Raw genomic sequence first — 24,732 nt, forward strand, 5'->3', positions numbered from 1 at the left:
TTCCCCCAGCCTGTAGTGCTGCATGTGATTGCTGCAGCCCAGGTGCAGGACCTGGTACTTCACCTGCTTGAATCTCATGCAGATGCCCACAGCCTGATGGTCCAGTGTGCCAAGATTGCTCTGCAATGCCTTCCTATCCTCAAGCAGATCAACACCTCCATCTAACCTGGTGTCATCTGTGAACTTACTAAGGATTCACTCTCCCCTCATCCAAATCTCACTTCAGATGTTAAACAGTTCTGGTCCCAGTACTAGCCCTGCGGAATACCGCTAGTGGCCAGTTGCTAACTGGATTTAGTTCCATTCAACACCAGAGGCCTGTCTACCCAGCCAGTTCTGCACCCAGCAAAGACTGCACCTGTCCAAGCCATAAGCAGCCAGTTTGTCCACCCAATCTACACAGGATATCCTTCTTGAGGCAAAAATTTGAAGAAAAACAAGCCCCCACTGTTTGTGCAGCTGCCTTTTTTTTCTTCTAACTGCTTGTAGCCCTGATGAATGGCCACTCTTTAATTTTGGTGAACGTGCACCCACTGATGTATAAAATTGACCTCAACAGCACTAAGTACTTGAGTGGTGTGAATAAAATAACACAGCCTAGGATGCAGGTTAGTAGACTGAACAGTTCCCATGAACATGTTACCTGTTCAACAGCTGGCTAAAAACTGTCAGTTTACATGTTACTGGTGCAGGAACAGTTTGCTCCACTGCTGCAGTGGATTTTGAAACAACAGTCTTGTCATGAGCCACAAATGGCAGCAGAATGTGGATTGACTTCTTTTAAAAGTGTTTTTGAAACAGGAGGCCAGGCTTTGTTTAGATACAGAACTACCTTTCCTACCCCACCACTCTACTGGAACGCCACTGGACCACATTCCCACAGAGGGACGGTAATAACTGCACACCTCTGGCACGCCTGGCTATGTTGCCCGGTTGTAGGCACCCTTTTTTCCCTGTGCAGAGCATGTGGAGCAGAAAAGGTGGCTCATATGCTTGGTACTGATTCTCCCCTTCACTTTGTAGACTGTAGAGCTAAACAAGCCACGGAATTAAGTCTGCAACTAATGACTGTCAGCCTGGGAGAAAAGGGGAATTGGAAAGCAATTCACGCTTGAGGACACAGACATAAATTACTCAAATTACTCCAGGTAAGCCACACACAGCATGTCAGCAGCTCTACAGGATCTCCCTTCATGTGTTTTCTACCCTGCCACAGCCTGTGGCAAAGGTTCATTTATCCCTTTGTCCCTGCAACTTTGTGAAGCACAAATATCTCCAAGGACTGTCTCCCTGGAATGATGCCACTTAAGCAACATCTGTAGCCCTGGAAGAAATCTTACCATGTGTATTTCCTTTTTTCCTTAAAGCTGGATCTATTATGGGCTTTTATACAGCATCTACTTTCCTTGCACTCACAAAATACAGGCTTTTACTGTCAGGAACTAATGCATTAGCAGGGAATAAGAGTAATTTCAGCTCTATATGTTTCTCTATTTACATCCATTTCTTTAGAAAGAATACAACATTCTCATTTGAAAGCAAAAAGATAAAGGGTTTTCAGGGAATGAGTGTTTCAAGTATTTCATTTCACCATTACTACAGAAGCCTCCCACGATTCTAAGGACAGATGTGCAATACCCTGGTTAACCTGTTTCAAATGTTTCCTTATTGAGCTGATACAGCATGATCATGAAAACAGGAGCTTCTGGCCCATTTTACAGACAAATAAACAAAGACAAAGAAAACAGGAGGTAGAACTTTGAGTTCAGGTTTAGACCTCAATGCTTGCAAACAGCAGTGAAATGTGCTTTTCTGAAATAACGCACAGTACTAAAAAGTGGCGCTTAGTTACAGATGTGTTGTCCAAGTCCCACATATTTGTGACTGTTGTATATTATGTTATAATTAAACAACACAGCTTCAGGGGAATCAACTGTTGAATGGTTTTTGTGCCTAAAGAATACCTACAGAGAAAGAAGCCTTGAAAGCTTTGCTCTTCATATCAGAACCACAAGAAACTCAGTGTTTAACACATATTTTATAGTTTTAAACCACTGCTTCACACTTGTCATGTAAAACAAATTATTCCACTTTTTAGTGCTGCAGTTGACCTAAGAATCTGTTCTAGAAAACACATTTAAGCAGCTAATATGCAGTTACACTGAGAATCACTGGGAGCTGGCCAAACTTCTTCCAGTTTTTCCTTCCTACTTTTTTGTTGGGTTTTTTTTTGTGTTGTTGTTGTTAGCGTGTTTGTGGTTTTTTGGTTTTGTTTGTTTGTTTATTTTTGTGGATTTGGTTTGGGTTTTGTGTGCGGTTTTTTGCTTGTTTTAGTTTTGGTTTTCTTTTTGTTGGGGTTTTTGTTTTTGTTGGGGTTTTTGTTTTTGTTGGGTTTTTTGGTTTTGTTTTTGTTGGGTTTTTTTGTTGTTGTTTGGTTTGGATTTTTATTTTTTGTTTAGGAAAGATGCAAGAGGGTTTTGGGTTTGGGGTTTTTTTTAGGAGCTTGGACAAGGTATTTTTTACACAAAGAATCTGTTTTCATCAAAATTCTCTGTCCTGTTAGAAACCTGGCCTTACTTGCAAGCATTGCAAACAGTTCCCCAGCTCAGGGACTATAGGTAGTGAGGCAGTCTCTGGCATGATGGAGTCCTGATGTCAGCTGGATGACACTTTAATAGAAACAGTAACAAACAGCACAGTGAAATCTCAGCCCATTTCTAAGTCTTTATTGCCTTTTTCTTCTCATTCCATTCATTTTATCCAGACTATGTAACTGACTTTGGTCTTAAATGATGAGGGCCTTTCAGAGGATTTTCGCTAAGCTTTCCCTTGCTGCTGGATTAACAGGACACTCAGATGCATTTTTTTTTTCTTGTAACACTAAATAATCCTGTCACTTTTAATTCAAGCTGACCTACTGTAATAGCATTAGTACAAAAACAGTTTGGTGTGAGTGAACACTTTACATTGTCCTTGACAGACATTTCATTGTAAGTACAATGCAACATTCACCACTACAGAAACAAACAAATCACAATCTTTAGGTACCAAGGCTACTTCGTGTAACAGAAGGAACCTTCAGAAGGGCAAGAGGGTTTCATGAACTGGAAGTAACACTGTAGAAAGGGCATTAGCAGAGTGAGGAAAGTTTAATGGAAAATATGGCAGCTCAGGATTAAAGGGCAGGCAAAGGTGAAACTATTTTAATGCAAGCTACTGCTTTCTATTCAGCAGATTTTGACTAGGCAAGCCTGAACTCTTTGCAAATACCTGTTGTCCCCTGTGCAGAAAAAATTATTAACTTCACTTTCCAATAATATTTCCCCACACACAAATACATGTTTTTTTTCTTTATTCCTGAAGTAAATTGCCTCTGGACTGCTGCTTCTTTTCAGCTGCATCTGAGGTTATTGCCAATCCTCTTTTTACTCTGAGAAAATTGCAATGATTCCAAAGTGAGTGATGCCCCCACAGAAGACATTAAGTAACTAATTAGTAATTAAGATTAAAGGAATATAAGCTAACCAGGAAAGAAAATTTATGAGTAGGGCTCTCACTAAATGGAAAATCTTAAAGCAGATATTCCCCCGCGCTTCATTGTACATTTTGTGTAGTCATTCACGAATCCTCACTTCCACTCCTCTGCTGGCCAGTTCCTCTCTATTGACTGTCAATGCCTTTCTTCCTGTGGTGCTACAGAAACACTCTTTCTTACCTCCAGCTCTAGCCCTCTGAGCATGTCTCTCAAGTTTCCTTCCAAAATAAACCCTTCTCTTCATAATGTGAAGTTAGATAGGAGCGCTGGATGTGTTTCATCCTCTACAGACTGTTCTTATCCTTTCTGCTTGCTAGAAAAAAAGTTTCACCAGGGAATATTTGACACTACACTACTTAACTGCCAGCTGTTACTGCAGCTCTTTAGTGGGCCCATGACTGAACCCATTTTTCACTCCCAGCACAATTTCCCAGGCCGAGCCACCCGAGGAGAGGTGTGAGGCTGTGCCTGTGACTGCCTGCTGCTCCCTTCTCCCACGGGGAGGGAGAAGACTCCAGTCGCCAGGGATGTCAATCAAGTGTTAAATTTGCAATAGCAAAGCATTCTTTTAAGCCAGACATCTATTTAAAAACGCTTACTCCTAGCTCAGAATTGTAGACAAACCTGTCCATAATCAGATAACATGAAAAAGATGGTGACAGATGGCTGGTGACGTGTGTACCTGCCCCCTTCCCCCATCCTTGGCCAATTCCTTTGGTCTGCAAGTGTCTGTGCGAGGCAGCCTCCACAGACTTTGCACTCCAGGCAGGCTGTGCGTGTGTCAGGAGTGAGTGCAGCCTGCTGGATGAAGCACAAAAGCCATTATCAGAAGTTTGGGTGCTGTTCTTGGCCACGTGGATCACTCACATGTGTTGAACAACTTGACAGGTGGCAGTTGCATAACTTTGGGGACAAGTTTTGGTAACACTACTGAAAATCTGTGTTTCAACTTCTTTTCTGGATTGCTGAATAAAGAAGGTTCTGCAATGGAATTACCTTTGGCAGCATTGTCCTAACTACACTAAAATTACCAAAATAAATAAAAATCTGCAAATCTTTCCTCACTTTCAAAAACCAGAAAACATATTGCTGTTTATAAGGTGTTCTCAAGGAACCATAACTCTTGCTGGTACACAAGAATAAAGCCTGATGCTTACAAGCTGTGACTGTCAGGGAGTCCATCTGATTTATTCAAGTAGCCATGTCGGACCAGCACTGCATCTGAGACGGTCAGGTTGTTAATTGACAATAAATAGAAACACATTATTTAACACACTTTTGATTAATGCAAGCCCAGATAAATCTGAGATGGCAGATTTATTAGCACCCAATATTATGCTGTGACCAAAGAATGATTAGCCAGGACCCTAGACAGGCTGAAGACATATGATCTGATATGGCAGCCTTTTTCTACATCTAATCAATAGATGATTTTAGGTATATATGTATTTATTAAGTGCTTGTGTAAATTTTTAGACTGATAGCCCTGAAATATGAAACTTTATCTTCAAAACTGGGGGCAGACTGAGTCTTTTTTATAATGCCGTACTACACCTTAAACTTTAAGGCTCGTGGGCTTATTAATAAGAGCAGGACAGGAGAGTGACTTGGTGCTTATTCACCAAGGAGACAGCTCCAAAGTCTGCTGAGATATTCCTTTGCAATATAGAAGGTATGACAATATCTGGGACGTGTTTTACATATTTGATGTGTTTACGCTGAGTACAGAAATTGTCATTTTACAATATCAGATACAAACTTCTCATGCTGCACTCCTGTATTTCCTTTATATTGTAATTCATCCAGAAGAATTAGGTATCCCTATTAGGATATTCTAGTGAAAACACTATGGAGAAAAAGCACAAAGCAAGTTCTCCAAAGACAGAGAACTTGAAAAACTTCTTCCCCCTACACTCCTGCCTTGTTTCCTTGCATAGGAAATCAGCATACCACATACTTCAAATTGGCATAAGCTTTTCACATTTGGCCAATAGCCTGACCCAGAAAAGTGTAAATTAGCTGATAAACTATTCAGAGTATACTGAGGAAAGGGAAATTTGACTGTCTGCAGAAATGGAGAGCAAAGGAAAGGCAAGACTAAAAAGAAGCTGACAAAAGAGCCTTGAAATTTCCAGTGAGCATCTAAATTTTGTGAGCCATCCTCAAACCTAAGAAGTATGTGTTGCACAGCCATAAGTAACAGGACTGCTGCTGAGTTCTCAACAGAGCTGTAATAGAAAGTGAAACGTAGCAGGGACAGAGGGCACAATGGATATTTTCTTTTATTATTTCCTGCTTTCTCAGATTCTTATTAGGAAATTAATAAACACATATGGTTTGCAGAACAAATTTGGGCACTAGGAGCTTCCTGGAATACTTTTTTTTACTACTAATGGTAATTATGCCTACAGGTGAAGTAACAGCTGAGTGACTCAAGGCACCCTGCTGTTTAATTAAATCAAAGGAGTTGTTAATCCTTAACAAGACCTATAGACAAAGGACAAAGATCATTTCCCCTATGACTGGGTGATGAAGAATACAAGTACTTTATTTCCTGACACCAAATATATACTAAAAGTTTATGAGGAGAGAAATAGGAAAGAAGAGAAAATCAATAAGGACATTTGAAGGCATGTTGATTTTTTTTTTCCTGAAATTTTGTGTCATGTTCTTAAATCACTGCCATAATCTAGAGGGCTCATAGATGCTACAAATTAGTCAAGACACTTGCACACAGTAGAATACATAATACACATCAGGATGAGTCAAAACTCCATCTACTAACACTAAATCCTAGGAAGATGGGTTGAGAGTTTTTTATTTCTGCTGTTCCAAAACCTGAAGCTTGCAGAATAAACTCTTGCAGAGCTTGAGAAACAGAAGCAGCAGGAAAGATTCCCTCATCTTTGCTGTATTCTGTCTTCACTGATGTGACAAGTACTGGAAATTTGGGACTAGACAATAATTTAAGAGGTTAGACCAAACATGGAATTTAATAAAGGCCTGGTAGATTTCAAGCCCCTCTTGAGCACTGATGCTCCTGAAGATAATAGTGTGGAAACCCTGGCTTATTGATAAGACAACACAGCATTATGACTGGATTCTTCAATTCATGAAAATATTGAGAGTTAATGCACCAGCTCCACTGTCAGAACAAGAGTTGCAATCCCTCCTGCCCATAACATTCTCTTCACTGTTGAATTTCCACAGCTCTCAGCTTAAGGCTAACAAAGAAAATAAAAGCAATGAGACATACAAAACCAGTCTTCAGCCTGTCTTTTGCAGTGAGCAGCAAATCTCAGTATCCTCACATGCCACAGAAATCTGAGATGACTCATACCTCTCTTGGCTATAGGGGAGCCTGGGGTACTCCCTGCTTTCTGGCAGCATGGGCCATCTCCCAGTTGGCATAACTCCTAACATGGGCTGTTTTAGCTATGGGGGAGAGGTTACACCGGCTATGTGTAGCCTGCAAAATAAGCCATCTGCCTCTGTGCTTGACTGCTCAACAGCTCAGGTGCCACAGGGCTCTATTTCCCTCACCAGAGAAACCTGAGCTCACCAGGGCTCCTTCCCCAACTCCATCCATGTCCTTGGGCAAGGCATGACACAAAGGGAAAGGCTATGATGTGCCTACAGTCACACAGCAGGTGAGTGGCAAACACAAGAGATCCCAAGGGATCCTTCTTTCAGAGTCCAGTCCAACCCAGAAAGTCAAAGAATTAACATGTGTGGCAAATTTCACTTTGAGAGCCTATCTGTAGAAATTTCTGTTATAATAAAAGCTAATTAAGGTCAAACATACCACACCCTGTGTAGGAAGACTTGTTAAGTCGTTCAGTCTCTGGACGAGCAGGATTGGTTTCCACAGGCCTCTGGCCAGTATTTTGCTTTTGACTTTCACAAGTCACAAGCACTAGGGGTTTTTAGTAGCTCCTTTGCAAGATATTTTAGTCGTCCTTTTGAAAACTCGAACCTGACTTTTGGCTTAAATGTACCTCCACTTAAGTTTTACATCCCCATGCCTCTTAATCATGCTTGGATACGTCAAGCTACCCTTCTTTCATTCCTGGATGTTTCTACACCCCAGTTATTCTTAGTCTGTTTAACATCATTTCTCCTTAGTCATTACCTAGAAATACACTGGATAATTAAATCATGACAATATTTTGTCTGAGTTCTTTCATGTTACTCCCAGGATTTTCTGTTTCCTTCTGAACTCCCTCCAATTTTTTCCTCTTAAAAGACCCAAATGGATTCAGCAGGCAAGCACACTCAATGTACAATATGCTACTGATTTATCACATTTTCCTTTCTATACCCCTCCTATTTTTACATCCTTCTGAAAATCAGATCCTTTTTTGATATTTCAGTGAAATAACCAGTTGTGTTTAGCATCCAGTCCAATCCTTTTCACAGAAAACATAGCTGAGCTCCCAAGAGATGTAAAGGAAAGTGCCCCTGCATTTACATGCCCAGTGACAAAACTGAGCTCTTTTGAAAAATCCATGCCACCACAGCAGTATTTGAAACAATCTGAGACCTGCCACCCTCACTTTGAGAACAAAGATGGGAGATGATCTTTAAGTACCATGAGTAACCCATGAGTAAAGCCTGGAGCACAAAGGAAGCTTGGATATATCACTCTTTCCACTCTAGATGAGAATAAAACTGAACGTGATGGCCAGGATGGGCCTGGAGCTTTAGGAGCCTCCTCTCTTCTCCCTTCCCACGCAGTGAGAGCTCCCCTACCTGGGCCTCCCCCTGGGGTGGAGGGCTGCTCCCATCTCCTCCCAGAGAGGGAAAAGGGGGTATTTCAACTGGGGCACATCATTCCCTCCAGGCACAAAGTAAAACTTTGATGCCACAGAGGCTAAATGCACTGGGGAAAATGGTGTGTGCTGCATTTCTGCAGAGAGAAAATGTGTACTTTGGGAAAAGTGTTCAGCCAGCATTTATAAGCAAGCTGTTCCACATAAGGTGGGGGTTCCCTACTTCACCTTCTAACTTCTGCTAGATGAGTGACCCTTGGAAAAGACTAAATGAGGAGAAAATAACTTTCATGGCATGCTCCCCACTTATGCCTTGCTTGTGGGGACAGACCAACTGTCCCAAGCAAGCCCTCAACCATGGCAGCAAGTGCCAGAAGTCACAGGATCACTGTCAGGAGATGTGGCAGGGGGACAAGTGACGGGGACCCACATATTGCCACCAGCCTTGGGCCCCAGGGACAGCCTGAGAGGAATCCTTCCTTAACCCTGGCCTGAGACAGGACAACAGTCCTATGAAACTCTCCAGAGTGTCACCACACACATAAAGGACACAGGTTTTTACTCTCTCGACCACCTTCAGGACAGGTCTGCCTGGGTCAGGTGCCTGCTGCTGCAGCAGCTGCATTTCAGCAGTGCCCAAAAGAAAGCTTTCCCTAAGTGCTTGCTGTGGCTTGAGTCTGCCTGTCCTTTTCCATGGTCCTTCTGAAATGCTGGTATTTTCCAAAGGAAAAGAAAACATCCTGTGCTAAGTGGAATTTTCCATGGTTACAATTTGCCCAGAGGTGATTTGTCCCTCCAAGGAAACTTTCAGCATTATGTAATATTTTTTTTATTCTGTTGTTTGTATCTACAGAGACAGGCAGATAAATGAAGAGACAAATAAATGAAAGAATAGCCTGAGATTTTTATCAGTGCAAGGATGACTCAATGATCAAGACAAGTGCTCTGGAAAGTTTTAGACTTTTGTTCATTGAAGATTGCTGAAATTCCAGAATAACCAGGGGGTCATCCTTCAATCTTTCTCACAGACAAAAATGTAATTTAAGAGAGGGGTGTGACTAGAAATACCTAAAGGAATGCCATGTTTAATTTTGACATCCTGTTAAACTGCGCTTTCATAAGAACTAAACATTCAAGTAACCATTCAAGGATGTTTTTTGTCAACATTTAGAAAAGTGCACAAATATTATTAGTTTAAAAAATTTGAATCCCACTGTTCATGTTTAAATATACTATTTAGCTGTAACCACTGTTATGTAGATTGCCACTTTTCTGAACTTTTGAATTCCTAAGAAGCATGTAACTTTTTAAAAAGTGGGTTGATTCATTCTAGGAGCAGTTCTAAACCCACTTTTCTTACTATTCTGTAATATAAATATTGGGGATCAAGTATATTTTGGTGTTATTGCAAAATTCTTGCACACAGAAGCTGTTAAACTTTAAACAATATGGTTACTCACACCGAACCTACATGCACACAGTCTGAAGAAGAGCTGGGGGCCTGGTCCATCAAGATGAACAAGACCATCCTGTCATAAATGTATTTTTATTGTGAGGGGATTTCTGTGTGAACAATTTAATTACTTGCTTGAGCAATAAAATTCCCACAACAGTAAAACCTGTCCAACTTACCCATTTCTCACTTGATTAACCTGATGAAACTCAAGACACCTGTTTCAAACTAACCAATATTTATAGAGTGATTATCAGAGAACTTGGCACTTTGCCACCATCTTAGCATCAAGATATAAGACAACCCCCTCCCAAAATGCCTTTCATTCTGTGTGACAGATACATTTGCCTGGAGCTATTATCAGGAAGAATGAACAACACCTTGTCAAAAGGCAGAATAATTTTTTTTTTTTTAAAAAAGGATATGATCTCATGATGGGGGCAGGGGGGAAGAGAACAAAAGTATACTGATCATCTGTATCCAGGGTCTAAGAGGCTAAATGCTTTTGTTATTTTTCCACTTGGGTTAGGAATTCAGGAAATACATATAAGCCTTTGCACATTTGTGCTATGCAGATCTATACTGTGCTTCTTGGACGCAGATGAAAAACTAAGTTCAAGGGTCTATCCTAAATTAATCTTTTATTTTTAATATTGCATATGCCCATGAGCTGTAATACCCGAGGTGCCAGAGGTCTGTAAGCACCTTCCAAAGCATTGCATTAGACCCTAACGAGGGAAAAGTTGCTCAAAATAGGAAAGAGCTGTTGCTTCATCTTTGTTTCTTGAAAAAGAGTACAAGCCTTGTGGCATGGGATTTAGAGCATCAACCCATCTGCTCTGGTGGTTCAATTCACTCACCTATTGAGACCAAATTCTTAGTTAAGGGAATTTCAAATAAAATTAACCTCCTGCTTCTCTGGTATGCCATCTGGGGATCACTCTTCTCCTCTGCAGTGTGGGAAACTCATTATGTGAGTTATCCTTCAGGGCTTGCTCTGTGCCGTCTATGAAGTAGCAGTGGAGTGGCAGGGAGACTTTTGCACAAGCTCTTCAGTGGTGCTGTCCCAGCAGCAGATTTGTTGCAAGTAGGAGGCTTTCTGAATTACAAAGGAGTAGCAGTTTAGGCCATTATACTAAGAATTCCAATAAAAAAAATTCCTCATTTATACTCCAGCTGTTGATTATCTCCAAGCCTGGTAGCAGCAGGTACAATTTACCAGAAATCCTGAAGAATTCATGCCAAAAGAGAACATAACAAGACAACCAGGCCCAAAATAAGACCGTTTGCACTTCACTCCTCCACAGGCAGATATCCTGACACAACCTGTTGATTCCCTACTTCTGGTATGCAGAGGTTGCATCTGACTCTTCTCAAAACAAACTCAGCTTCCATGACAGACTAGTGATAGGTGGGGAGATTAAATTCCTCTGTTTACCATGGACAACCCCACACACAGTTATGTACATCATCTCTCACCACAGGAAGTGCCGACTGGGCAGGAAAGATAACTCTGCCTTCAGCACTCAGGCCTTCACCCACCTCTAAGTGTCGGGTAAAACTTCACTGAAGCCAGTCCTGTAGTGTGAAAGGGAGAGCCTGGTAACACCATTAGTGTTGGTACAGCTTAACCTGTAAACTGGTTCAGCCAAAATAAGGCTTACCACCAAAATCATATTTTCACAAAGTCTTATCCTTGGGCTTTCTCAGGTGTAGAAATGCTATCACAAATCATAACTCCCATCTGACACTACTACACAACTCACATTTTCAAGAACAGGTTTGGCCCTCAGTCACAAACCCTCTTTAAGCAAAGCCAACACTGGTGCAATCACCAGCTGGTCTCAGTGGAAACTAAACTAACCCAGTATCCAAGATGGAAAAATGTTCTGTTGTCCATCACAAGTATGCTGAAGCACCAGTCCTTCATGTCAAACACAATCAACACTGTGTGGGAGTGAGTCACTGAATGATTTCAGCTCTCTGGAGGAAACACCATTGCCCACTTTTTCCTTCAGATGTTTCACCTTCCCAAAAGACACCTCAGATTATACTATGTATTAAGTCTCATTCCTAAGGGTCAGTATAGCACATCAGCAGAAGAAACACAGCTTGTTGCCAACTTTTTGCATGCATCTTTTGCAATTTTGTTCCATGGGAACTTGCCAACTGAAGCAATCTCAATAATAAAGGCGAAAATATATATTCCTAGAAGACTATTATATGGAATGACATAGAATGCAATACCCTATAGCCAGAGAGAAATGATGATTTTAAATGAATGAAAGCAGTGCTGCTTATGTGGTGACAGGAGGATACTGCCTTTTAAAAAAAATATATATCTGTAATGAAACCTAAGCTGTTATTATGTGTAAAGCAGCTGCAGAGAAAGTGATAGCATTAAAGGCATTAGAACAAAGATTATCTGTTCTCTGTAATTAAATCCTTTTCCCTACTTTATACCAGATGTCTCCTAAGGTCACATGAGCCCAATTCAAGCATCATGCTTGAAACTAGCCTAAGAGGTTGTAGACATCACTGGAAAGCCCTCAACCTAGAGGGATTTAATTATTCAGTAGTTTCTATCCTGCCTTTTCTCTGTGTGAATGGAGAGCTGTAACATCGATCCAACATATCTGGGAACAGTCTGGTCTTTGATCAGCTTCTGCTTCCTTCACACCTTTTACCAGTGACCTCTCATACATTTGAGATGACAACACATAAATATCATTTCCTTGCCAGAGTGGGCAGATATTCCTATCCTAGTTCAAATAGTTGCATCATATAAAAATACAAAATGCTGGGTTTTGGTTTCTGAAGTGGGAATATCCATCTCACAGAGAGTGAGTGCAGTGTCAGGCTGTTTATTCATGAGTCAAGGGGACAAAGGAGTGTGTCGGCAGATCCATGGCAATCAGATATTCTTCAAAGGCCTTTTATCAGTCGGGCATCAGTCACTTCATGTTCCCCCAGTTAGCTTTACTCCTCGTGTAGCACCACCTCACCTACTGCTTACCTCATACCTTCCTGTTAGAAGTAGCCACACAGGTTTACAAACAAATAAAGGTATTGTATGATCCATGAGGAGAGTAGGAGGGACTTCAAGGCATCATTGCTAGTTCAAACTCTGAGACACATCAGTGGTGATTAAAGAAAGAAAAAAAAAAAAGAAAAAAAATCACTGGTGTTCCTTTGTTTATGAGACCTGGTGGTCTCAGCCTAGTGAGAAGGGAAAAAATCCATTCACATGGTTGTCCTCAGCCTGCTAAGAGGGTCTCAACACTTGGAAGGCAGGAAGGCTGAACTTACCTTTCCTCTACCTAGGGTCTCTTTGGGTTAGAGATGGCGGTGAAAAGAAGATAATGATGGGGTCAGACCTGAATTGTACCACATCCCTTTATGATTAGAAAAATCAAAGGCTGACCCAAGCCACAGTCCTTCCACTCCAACAATTCTCCTGCTAGACAAAGTAGCCTCCTTCTAGTATGGCTTTAAAGAAAGCAAGCTCTGACATTTATAATCTGTTTTAATTTGTAATCACACACATTCTTTGGCCTGCAAGGCAAGCTTGTCCCTTCTTAGTACTAAGAACTGAAAGAAGAAAGAAAAAATAGAGGAAAATTGACTTAGGCCAAACAATAGTTTGAAGAAATTCAGATATGAAATGCCTCTCTTTTCTCTTATGCAGAGAAAATAGGAGTGTAAATGAATCTGCTCTGCTGAAGGCAAGACTGAAAGAAAGATTGGAGCCCCTGTAATTCATCAGGGAGCCATAGTAGTACTAGTGGTTAGAGGGCACAGAAAATGGAAGAACCCCAGTTGTTGACTGAAACTCACTGCTATCCATGGCCAGAAGCCAGACAAGACTGGAAGCAGGCAGGAGTGCACCAGCCTTTGTATTACATCTGAAGTTCAAATTCTGCCCCTTGGCCTCATTTTGTTTTACTTGGCCTCCTAGCTTGCTCCTTCCACTACCACTCTCCATGTATTCTGAGGGATGCAGCAAACTCCCCAAGTGATCATCACCTCCATGAGCTTTCAGGACTGCCCAGACCTTTGTTCTGCTTTCCAATGAGTGCAATTTACAGTATGTATCAACAGCCCTACACTTCAGTAGGAGATGCACACGTGGAAGTGAAGCCAACAGCAACACATAAGTCTGTGAGGTTACTGAAACCACCCTCACTGGAGATAGCTCTGATGAAGCGGAGAGAGTCAGAGCCAGAGTAAATAGTGAAGTTCTGGAGAGCCCAGGACCCTTACTTCAGTTGGTGACCCATACGACAAACATGAGAAATGCTTCTTCTTAAACTGAACTTTTCTACTGAAGCTTACAAACACTCCGGCATTTTACAAAACTTGGTAGTATTTACTTTCAGAGCTTTATTAGTCTCCTTTTTGCTGAGCAGTTAAAGGATATTCTGAGAAGCGTCCAAATATGTAAATCAACAAGAGGACAAAGAAAGCACTGCAAGGGCACATAGTGATAAGACCGGGGGTAATGGCTTCAAACTGAAAGAGGATAGGTTTAGATTGGATATTAGGAGAAAATTCTTTACTGTGAAGATGGTGCGGCACTGGCACAGCTGGCTGAGGTTGGGCAGAGCAGCTGTGGATACCCCATCCCTGGAATTGTTCAAGGCAAGGTCAGATGGGGCTGTGAGCAACCTGGCCTAGTGGAAGGTGTCCCTGCCCATGGCAGGGGGTTGAAACTAGATGTCAGAATTTAAAGGTCCTTTCCCACCCAAACCATTCCACGAATCTATGAAACAAAGTTTTACGTACCAAGTTGTGGGTGCTGTACAAGTACAGCTTTCCTGTACTACTGTTCATACTTCACAGAGGGGTCAGCCCCTCTGTGTTGAATATCATGGTAACATGGGGCCAAGTCTACAAATCTCTTACAGCTGTAGTGTAGGCAAACACTTACTTACAGCCCCCCCATAAATTCTGTTTTGTCTCTGAGGGGGTTTAGCTGCAAATATTTTAGAGGGATTCTTTTCTTTTTTTTTTTTTTCCCCTTTTTTTTTGAGGGGTACATTCAAAAGCAGACAACAAAGTATGTTCTTTATTACAGAGGCTTATGACTCACTGCAGGTATTGAAAGCTGAGGCAAACTGGGGTGGCTAAGACTGCTTTCTTGTACTCTTTTTACAAGGGCATGGTAAAATCAGGCATTCAAACTATTTAATCCACTAGCATGTGTCTGACACTTCAGCACAGTGTATGAGTAAATGATATACTGACAAAATATGGATTTAACAAGGGTTTATTTCTTAACCAATTGAATTAAAGGTCGATTTATGCCCCAGAGAATGAAGGTACATTTGTGCATTTTTATCCTACTTAAAGTAATAGACTATTTTTTTATCTAACGCAAATTGCTTGTGGGATCCTATATTTCACTCTTCTTTATACTATCTAGCAGCATATACTACATGTTACAAACATGTCATATTAAAAAAAACCAACCAAACAGAAAACCCCCCACAAGCCAAACTTTTCTGATCAGTTAATTTTTAAATAACTGTTTGCATTTTAGCATTAGTAGATTTTTATTAGTACCAGAATCCTTTAGGAGGAGTAAGGAGCACATGATGCACAAAGGCTGAGAAAAGTAGGTTTCTTTAGTTCTAAGAAGAAATGGCAAAATCAGATACTATTTATTTCAACAATTTAACAGATTCATACAGAGAAGGCAGAGCCAGATTCTTCTCAAAGCATTTCTAAGATGGGAAGTAACAGTGCCAAGTTGCAATGAAGGCAATTTCAATTAGGTGGGGGCAGTCACACTGAGAATGCTTTAAGACTGGAGGACGTACCTGTGAGCTTGTGGAAATGCCAGTCTCAGAGACATTTCACCCCAGCTGGAGGAGGCCATGATCTAATTTGCCCCTTCTTTGAGCAAGCTGACCTCCAGCAGTCCCTTCCCACCCAAATTATCCTATGACCCTGCTGTTCTGCCTTACTTTATTTCACATTAGAGTAGGTTCTTATGTGGATTCTTGTAGTGGACTTGGATCAGTATTAAGTCTCTCAAAAGATTAGAAATTGTATGTGGAGTAAGCAGCATGTGCACAAGCGTTCTGCTACAGTTTACTCCATGACATGCACCTCAAAGAGTTGCAAGTCCATTCAAAATTATAGATATTAAGTTTCTGTCACCAAAAAAACTCTGGATCAACCAAACAAAAAAATCACTCTAGATGTCATATTGCACAGCTCCCCCAACACACGCACTCCTCCCTCACATTCTTCAAGTGTATGGGATTCATTCAAAACTATCCTGAGAGCTATCCCAGGCAAAACAATCATCACAGACATCAGCTGAAGTGCTTCAGCTAACAGTTCTTTGCAAAAGAAGGATATTTCTGGGAAAGCCTGAACCCCTCTATCTTCAGATCACGACTTCCAAGGTTATACACCGCAAGGGGCCAACTGGACCCTGAGCAGTATCGGCGCCGGAGTGGCGGCTGCGCTGGGGAAAAGCCCCAGCCCCGGTTCCAGACTGGACCTGTGGGGCGAGGCCAGCCCGGGGACCGTGTGACCCAGCCTGTTCCGAGGGTATTGGCAGCTCCGCATGGCGCACGGCATAGAAACAGCAGCTGCATCCCCCTTCCCTGTTCGCCACGCCACCTGGACCGAAAGCCGCAAGCAGCAACCAAAAAGATGCCATCCCAGCAGCCCCAGCAGAAGAAGCTACAAAAGCAGCTGCTGTGTGAGAACTCAGCTGGCACCGATCTCCAAAGCCAACAGCAACCAGCCACCTCATCATTTTAATTTAATTATTTTGCACTGTTTTACCATTTTTTCTGTTGTATAAAAATTAAGCCCTTCCCTTTTCAACTTAAAATGAAAGGGGGAGATGTGGCAATCTGTTCACCCCCTGCTTTTCCTATCCCACATTGTTTCCCACCCTGTTCCTTGCCCCTAGCCCTGGCCACTCCTTTGGGTTCTCCCTATTGGTTCCTATACCCAACCTTGCCTATGTACCGCCCCTGAGCCCCTGAGAAAATCGCCCTGCACCCAGATCACAAGTTCTCGCTGCGTCTGGGGATTGTGGGGACAAGATGTGATTAAAAGTCTTCTTAACCCCTCATGGAGAGACCCTTCTCACCTCCTTCACCATCACTGGTTGTAGCAATGCTAGCTGCTGGAGCAAAACCACAGAGCCATTTGAAATGGACTGCGGGAGGGTGAAAATAGTCACACTGCCCTAAGCATCCCCGCTGAGCTCTCAGGGAAAGCTGCAGCCTGCTAAGCTAAATCTAGCATTACAACAATACACGAATCCAAAGCCTTGCCTGCAGTAGCGAAGTGGGGTAGTGTCAGACTGATGACAATGCTTTGGTGCATAGGTGGCCTTTCAAATATTTTTTAGGAGGCATTAAAAGGTTGAAGGTGAGAAAGGTTTAATATAGGCAAGTTTGAAAGCACTGGAGAAGTATTTTTATCAATATAAGTAAATGTATTTCTTTACAGATACAGTCCATTTAACTTCATGTTAAAATAGACATTTACATGTTATTTTGGTCACAAATGCAGTAGAAGTTATTTTATATTTTCTACAGCCAAACCACATCCCATGATCATGAAGTGTTTAGTTTCCTACCCTGCTAAGTTTCTAGTGACAAACATTTTCCTCTGCCCCCCTTGCCAGCTCATTCACTACCCGCCAATCCCTGATCTACACCTTCTGATTTTCCATGGGATAGATGTTTATAGCACATGACACACTTCTACAGTTTCTCTCTGCCCACTCACACCATTATACTCTGGCTTCATTAGTATCCTACCCCATCTCCCTGTTTTTCCTCTTCATTTGTCATTGATGTTTTCCTTTTCGTTTGTGTGATTTAGGGTCCTTTTTTTTCCCCACCCTCTGCACGTGTTTTCATTTTCCTTCTATTGTGATTAAGATTTCATTTTAATGCAAATTTCAAAGCAAATATTGTTATTCCCAAATGCTACATGCACACTTATATTTGAACAAGACAAAAACACTTCTCATCCCTTACCTTTTGTTCTAGGTTTTCCCACCTTGCTATGATGGTTTCTTTCTTCCTGTGGATTAAACTCTCATTTATTTCTTTGATGGTCTTTTATTTAACAGCACAATTGTTTTTCTTTGATAATACATTAAACTTATTTTCTTTATCAGCATTTAAAGCTTGATTGATTTTTGACTTCTTTTGTCACTAGTTTCTCTGAGTACCTTATTTATTCCTTCCCATTCTCAGTCTGCTATTTTATTCTATCACTATTTTTAGGAATATGCCTCAAAGATAACGCTAAAGGAAACAACTTTTTCTCAGAGGGCCAAACACAATTATGTCCTTCATATGTGCTAACATTAAAATTAGTGCACACCTGCAAGGTAGAGTACATAAACTTTTTTTTACTCAAGTCACTTTTAGAGTCTGGGATGCCACTAATTTGAACTTTGAATATGCAAACAAAGAGAAGGTGTTAAAGATTGCAATTTAGAGCCACTTAGCAGTGTGAAGGTAGAAGCCCTACTTCCCTTTTCCCTTAGCCAGACCATAATTGAAATTCAGTAGAACAGTACAGGTCTTCTTTCTAATGGAGTCTTTAGGTCTGTAGTCAATTCATTGAAAAATTATGTTTGTGACCTTTCATTCTGGCATGAACAGCCACTAAACTCCTTTTTCCATGAAATACTGTCAAACACGGATGTTTTATCAACTTAACTCTGAAAATTGGAACCAGAAGCTCTGGAATTTAAATATCACCTGATAAATATTGAGATCGGTAAAAATATAGTTTTGCTTCTTCAACCTGTGCTTATTCAACACAACCTATGACTTAGTTTTGCATTTCCTGAAGTATATGATTACCTCTAAGAAGCAAGTGAAGTTACAAGATCTACAAAAAGTGGTTTCTAAAGAAGGAAGAAGGTATGGAAGATTTAAAGTAATAGTTCTGCTCTTGATAGTAATTGCTCCAGGCCTAGCAATTCCTCACAGACAATTCAATTAAATGCTGACAGAAACACAAATAGAGCTCACACAGTCTTCTAGTTCTTGCAGTGTTGCACTGATGTCATCTTGTCTGGAAGTTACTGTGAAAGGGCGTTCTTACTGAACACATAACTACTAAATAACACAGGGGTGTCCAAAGCAATTAGAACAACAATAACCCTGTGTTCCAAAGCTTGAGTTTCCCTGTCTCCAGAAATGACCTTGTTGTAGCTGGCAATCTCATACTGGATAATATATATCTTTGCATTCCAAACATTTGATGGGTTTTGCATTTCTCCCTTTTGGGTTTATGCTTGCATTCCTGAAGAGTCTCTGATGGCAACTGAAATAGAATACATTTCTTGTTATGCTGAAATTAGCAGCAATGAATCACCTGAACTGAATTTTTTCAGTGCATAATTAGTTTATTTGTTCTAATCTCCTGTTATTACACAGATATTTGCCTTTCTGAATCTAATCTTGTCAACTAATATCGTTCAGTTACCACTTGTCTTTCCTGACTTAATGATAGGATGTAGTGTTACATATATATACACGTATAAAATATCAAGCATGGTTTTGAGATGCCAGTGTTTTTAATGCTGACAATTGTTTGCGAAGCAAGACAAAACAACACTGTAGAGGCACACAAAAAATTATGTTTAGAGAGTGAGTATTATAATTTATAATAAATTGACACAGCATGAAATTTGGGCTAGTTTGAAGTTTCTGGTAAAAAATTCCAAAGCAACAATACCTATAATTATCTTTATAATAAGACAGACTGAAAACTTACAAACTGCACTAGGATACAGGAAAATTTGAAAATATTTCTTCAAATATTAATAGACAGCAAATCAAAGAAAGACTTCAATCATCTCAAAACAGAGCCTTATAAAATGAGGTTAAGCTCAAAAAAAATCAAAAGCTGTTACCATATGGAAGTGTCCACTTAAGCCTCTCGAACAGCTTTAACTCAGGCTGTCAGTGATATTGTTGCAGAGCAGTATTCAATAACCTGCTGATGCAATTAATGCATGTTTGTGTTTATCATCTCAAACTAGGGAAATGTGCCTTTCAGATGCTCGTTAAAAGTACTGGCAGGTGCAGAGCATCCCCATACTGCAAAACCTGTGTGTGAGCACAGGAGCCGTTCATGGCCCCATTGCACCGGGTGAGTGCTGTGTAAAACACCCGGCAGCAGTTTCTGGGGCGGGTTAAGCACTTGTACTCAGAGTACTTAAAATGTTTTAAAACGCAAGAAGTCCATGTCTATATCTTATTAAGTTCTGTGTGCCAAACTGGTTACTGCCCATGATCTATGTGTGACTGATTCCAAATGTACAGAAATAAAGAAACTCTTGCCTATCAAAACTGTTTTGTTGTTTTCTGCTGGTGCCATAAATTTTCATATGAATATGCCTGTCGAAGCATTACCACAAGATCCTGCAGTATCACAAGGATATTTAATGAAACAAATTCCGGCAAGTGCTGGCCATAAAAACAACTTGCACAATATCCCACAATTCAAGCAAGCAAAAATAGAGATATCATAATGGTTTAATTTGAGTCTAAGCATCACTAAAATTTCTTGATGTGCTTTGCAGTCCAACCATTTCTTGGATGACTTTGATGAGAAATCTGTCCTTGCATCAACCCTTTCTCATTACCTGAAGCTTTTTTTACGGTCTTTCATAACTAAGACTGTGTCTGGATGTTTACCCTTCCCAATGTTTCACTTGCTTTAAAAAAAAAAAAAAAGTACTAGCAATCCAAGCTGGTTTTATTTTTGTATCTCTCAGCAAGTTCTAATAAAGTAAATTGAGCAATATTCTCAGTTTATTGTATTGATAAACAGACTGTAAAGTGTTTTATGATATGGTACTTCTCGTATGAAAGACACTAGACTAACATAAATTGCAATTGTAACTGTAAAGTACTAAAATATATTTTCCCTCCAGGGCTCTCTAGTATATTTGGCTGAAAAAAATAAAATAAAATAAAATAGACTTGTTTATTGTGTATATTTTTTGTAGTGTAATTAAATGTCTCTATGGTTTCCACTCAGAAACAAAGTCCTATTTCCCTGCTCAAAGCAGTCTAAAGGCCTACAAATAACTTTACAGAGCTGCCTTCTTTCAAATTGGAGGCGAAAAAGCACTTTCTTTTACACTCTTTCCAAACTGTCTCCAGAGGAGTGGATCTCTCAGCACTTGCAGCCCTGCCAATTCCAGGCCATGCTAATAGTCATTATTTTAAAAAAGCATCCAATTCCTGAGGCCATCTTTCCTACTCTCCCAGTGATAAAGTCACTGTAATCTGATAACTCTCTGTAATCTGGACTGATGGAAAAATTTCCATTCTCCACCTAAACTGCACCAAATTCCACCTTTGGTTGTGATTACTTTGGATCTCATCCAAAGTGAGTATCAAGCAAGAAGGTATCTTCCCCCCCACAGGATTAGATTTGTCAGTGTGGCAACTCCTGTACCCTAAGGGATGAAAAGCAACCACCAGGACTCCACCCCCTCATCAGTGATGGCCAAAGGTGGCTGTCCAGACTGTTAAAGCACAGGGGTTCTCCGCCTCTCCAGCCAAGGCACAGGTCCTGTGACCCCAGATCACTGCAGCTCTGCAACATCCACAATGAAACTGAGGACAAACCATCCTCAGTGGCTTTATTGGAGAAACAAAGAAATTTGCAGGGATGTGATAATGGAGCTACAGACTCCAGACAGGTCTCACTTTGCACAAAGCAGATATATTTTTGAAGCCCAGATCTTCAAAGACACCAGGACCTACTCTGATCCTTCTTGCAGTGTTCACCAGCAGTGAAATTACTGAAGTGCCTGGAACTGCTGAAGGGTGGTGAGAACAAAGAGCATGGATCAGAGCAGTATCCTGAACCATGGGTAGTAGTCTTTGTTCAGTAAATACAACCCCTCCAGTATGTCCTTGCTTTAACACCACTTCTCACCCAAACCCCCCTATAAGAAGCAAGTGCTAATGCAGGTATTGTAATCCTTCTTCAGACAAAAGGCAGCAGTTGAAATAATGGATAACTTGGGAAAACACTCACAGAAAAGTCAGAGGACAGGTAATGGATTTTTGAAATAAAGGTGGAGGTGAGATACTTAAAAAAAATAACCTACTCCTCTCATTTGGTCTTCCTTTAATAAAATGCTGATAAATCCATTACCTGTTTTAAGGTTCAGAGCAGCTGCAGAATGAATCTGCCTTACATACATAAATACACAAGAAAGTGCAAATTCGACATTACAGTTCAACAGCTTGTGTTCCACTCCAAATGAGATGGAGAATTATACAGGCACAAAAACACTCCCTAGAGTAGCTGAATGGAGCTGGTGGAATAAAGCCTGAAACAGTTACAGTTAACTCCTGATACATGTTTAAGCACACAATGTTAAGCCCTTCTCCTGACATAACTTTCCTAAACTTTGATTGTCCTTACAGAAAATTTCAGATGGGATTTCTCTCAGTCTCAACTCAACAGCTTGCCAAAAAAAGGGGAAGAGCACCTCCCTAGTCACATATGACAGAGCAGCTTGCTTCAATGTGGCTCTTTCTAGATCATAAAATTCTCTATTATAATTCAGGACTAATTTAGATGTTTGGAACAGTAGTATTCCTAAATGTCTCTTGAGATTGAATGGTCTGTCTTGGATCTGACCATGCCTTTCTAATTTGAAAACACTATTGTATCATGTACATTCTCCAGTTCTGACTCTTGCCTAAGCCTTTCCTAATGTTCTTCAAAGATTCATTTTTCTTTTTCCATGAGCATCTCAACACATGAAAACCTCATTGCTGAATATAGCATATGATGAATATTTGGCATTGTCTCATTGAGTCATTTTTCAACCAGAGAACCATCTTGTTCACCCATGAGGTAGAATTTGTCCCACATCTGTATCTCTTTGTACTCATATAGAGTATGAGTATATATATTGGCTATATCGGCTCAAAACATCCAACCTCTTCTATCCTGGACTTTCTGGAAAGACCATGTCTTATGATAAAACAAAGCTGGTAAGAACACAGAATTTAAGGCTTGCACAGCTGATACTACACCTCTGTGATGAAGCTGGAATAGCAGCAGTCATATTAGCAGTACAGAATGTTTTTCTCACCCAAACTCTGGGGAATGTTTGAAGAGGAAGAAAAGAAACCAAAACACAGCAAACAGAAGAAAGCACATATCACAAAAGTGTGCAAAATCACAAGGATAGAATTCAGTCTTAAATCATGTGTAACTGGTCCAAGCTGTAAGTTGGGCCAGGGTGAGTGTGCCAACTGTTCTGTTGCCTTCGAGTAACAATCTAGCATTTGACAAGTAGCACCTCTCACCACTAGCCTGAAGGATGGAGGGACAGGTACCTGATGTGACACACTTCATCAGCATTCTAGCAGTGTGTGCACCTGGTTTTGCACTCTGCAGAACCCCGGTGAAGAAGAAAAGAAGGCAGATCCCCAGAGAAACCCTTCTCTTTTCCTCCGTGTGCACACACCGGTAGGGAAGACTCAAAGGAGGAGAGATACCCTGTCACAGTGGTTTTATGATAACCCTGCCATAATCAGAATTCATCCATGTTCTTACTAAACTAAGATGGTACTATATTGCATTGACCTCCCCAAAGAACATTTCTTTTAGAATGTTTCCTTTTAAGACTTCTTGATAAATCTGTTGGTTATCTGTTTGTATATCTGTAGGTATACAAAATCAGTCTGATCCCTGAAGTCTCCAGACTGCAGACCACTGCCTTAATAATGCACATCATTCCTCTTGTGTGTGTTCCTTTTTCTCTGGGATTTGTACTGAGTGGTTTTGATGTTTCTTCTCTGGAGTCATGACAGAGGGTGCATTAAGCTTTAACTTAAGCATCTTGCATGCTGGAAACAGACACACACCCTCAATGAAGACCTTATGTACACTTTATGAGATGTGAAGACCTGTCTCTTGTCACCATTTCATCAGCTGAAACACGACACAGTCCAAAAACAAGCAGATATGTAGCCTACACCAAATTGAAGGACCATTTGGCTCCTCTGTACACAGCAGAACAAAAGAGACCTGGTCTGCCCTCTGTGTAGATTTCCAGGGGTCAAACAAAGGATGCATCTTTTTTAATTGGCCTTTTAGAAAGAGCCCCTACAGGATCTCTCTTCTTTTCCTGGACCCTATTTGCATAGAACTTAGAAAATGCTCTAAGGTTTTCTTCAGCTGTGAAACTGAATTGTCCCACTGGTTTTGCTGGTTGATTGGAGAGGAAAAGGAGAAGACAAAAGTACAACTGAGTATGCTCAACCCCTTACAAGATCAGGCTAAAAATCCTGAAAGCTGGGGAGAGGTGGAGGGAAAGTGACACCCATGAGGGGTGAGAAACATCAGAAAACATCAGAAAACAGCAGCAGGATTAAGCAAAGAGGAACCAAGAGGCCAGTAAACTACACAAGGACCAAATCATTCTTGAGAAGTTTTTTTAGTCCCTTATGTCCAAATTCCACTTGACAATACAAACTTGAGTAAACAATGTTTCTTGAGGCTGGCACAAAAATACAAACATAGCCTTTTTTCCTCTGAATATAAATAATATACTCATGTCTGAGGAAACAAAGAATTATGTATCAGAAAATAAGGGATTACATGCCTTCTTTTAGTGACCTAATTGGTAAGTATTGCCAGTAGGAATAATTCTAAATAATAATAATATAGGAATAATTCTAAATTTATCCCCAATGCATATAATTGTATGACAATTCTTCCACACCTTACCAAAATCTAGGTATTGAATCTGGCCTGTTGGTGTCTTCTCCTTCCACCCTTTCCTATTGGAAGTAAAACAGCTGTTCAGTCAGGAAACATTTCAGCAAGAAGCATGCTATATTTTTCTGACATTTGCTCACAGCCCAACACAGGCTGCATGTTGCATGGTTGCTGTAGATTCTAGGGAAAAGATGTGGAAAACAGAG

Source organism: Corvus cornix, chromosome 1, assembly GCF_000738735.6.
Source record: "Corvus cornix cornix isolate S_Up_H32 chromosome 1, ASM73873v5, whole genome shotgun sequence".
NCBI classification, from domain to species: domain Eukaryota; kingdom Metazoa; phylum Chordata; class Aves; order Passeriformes; family Corvidae; genus Corvus; species Corvus cornix.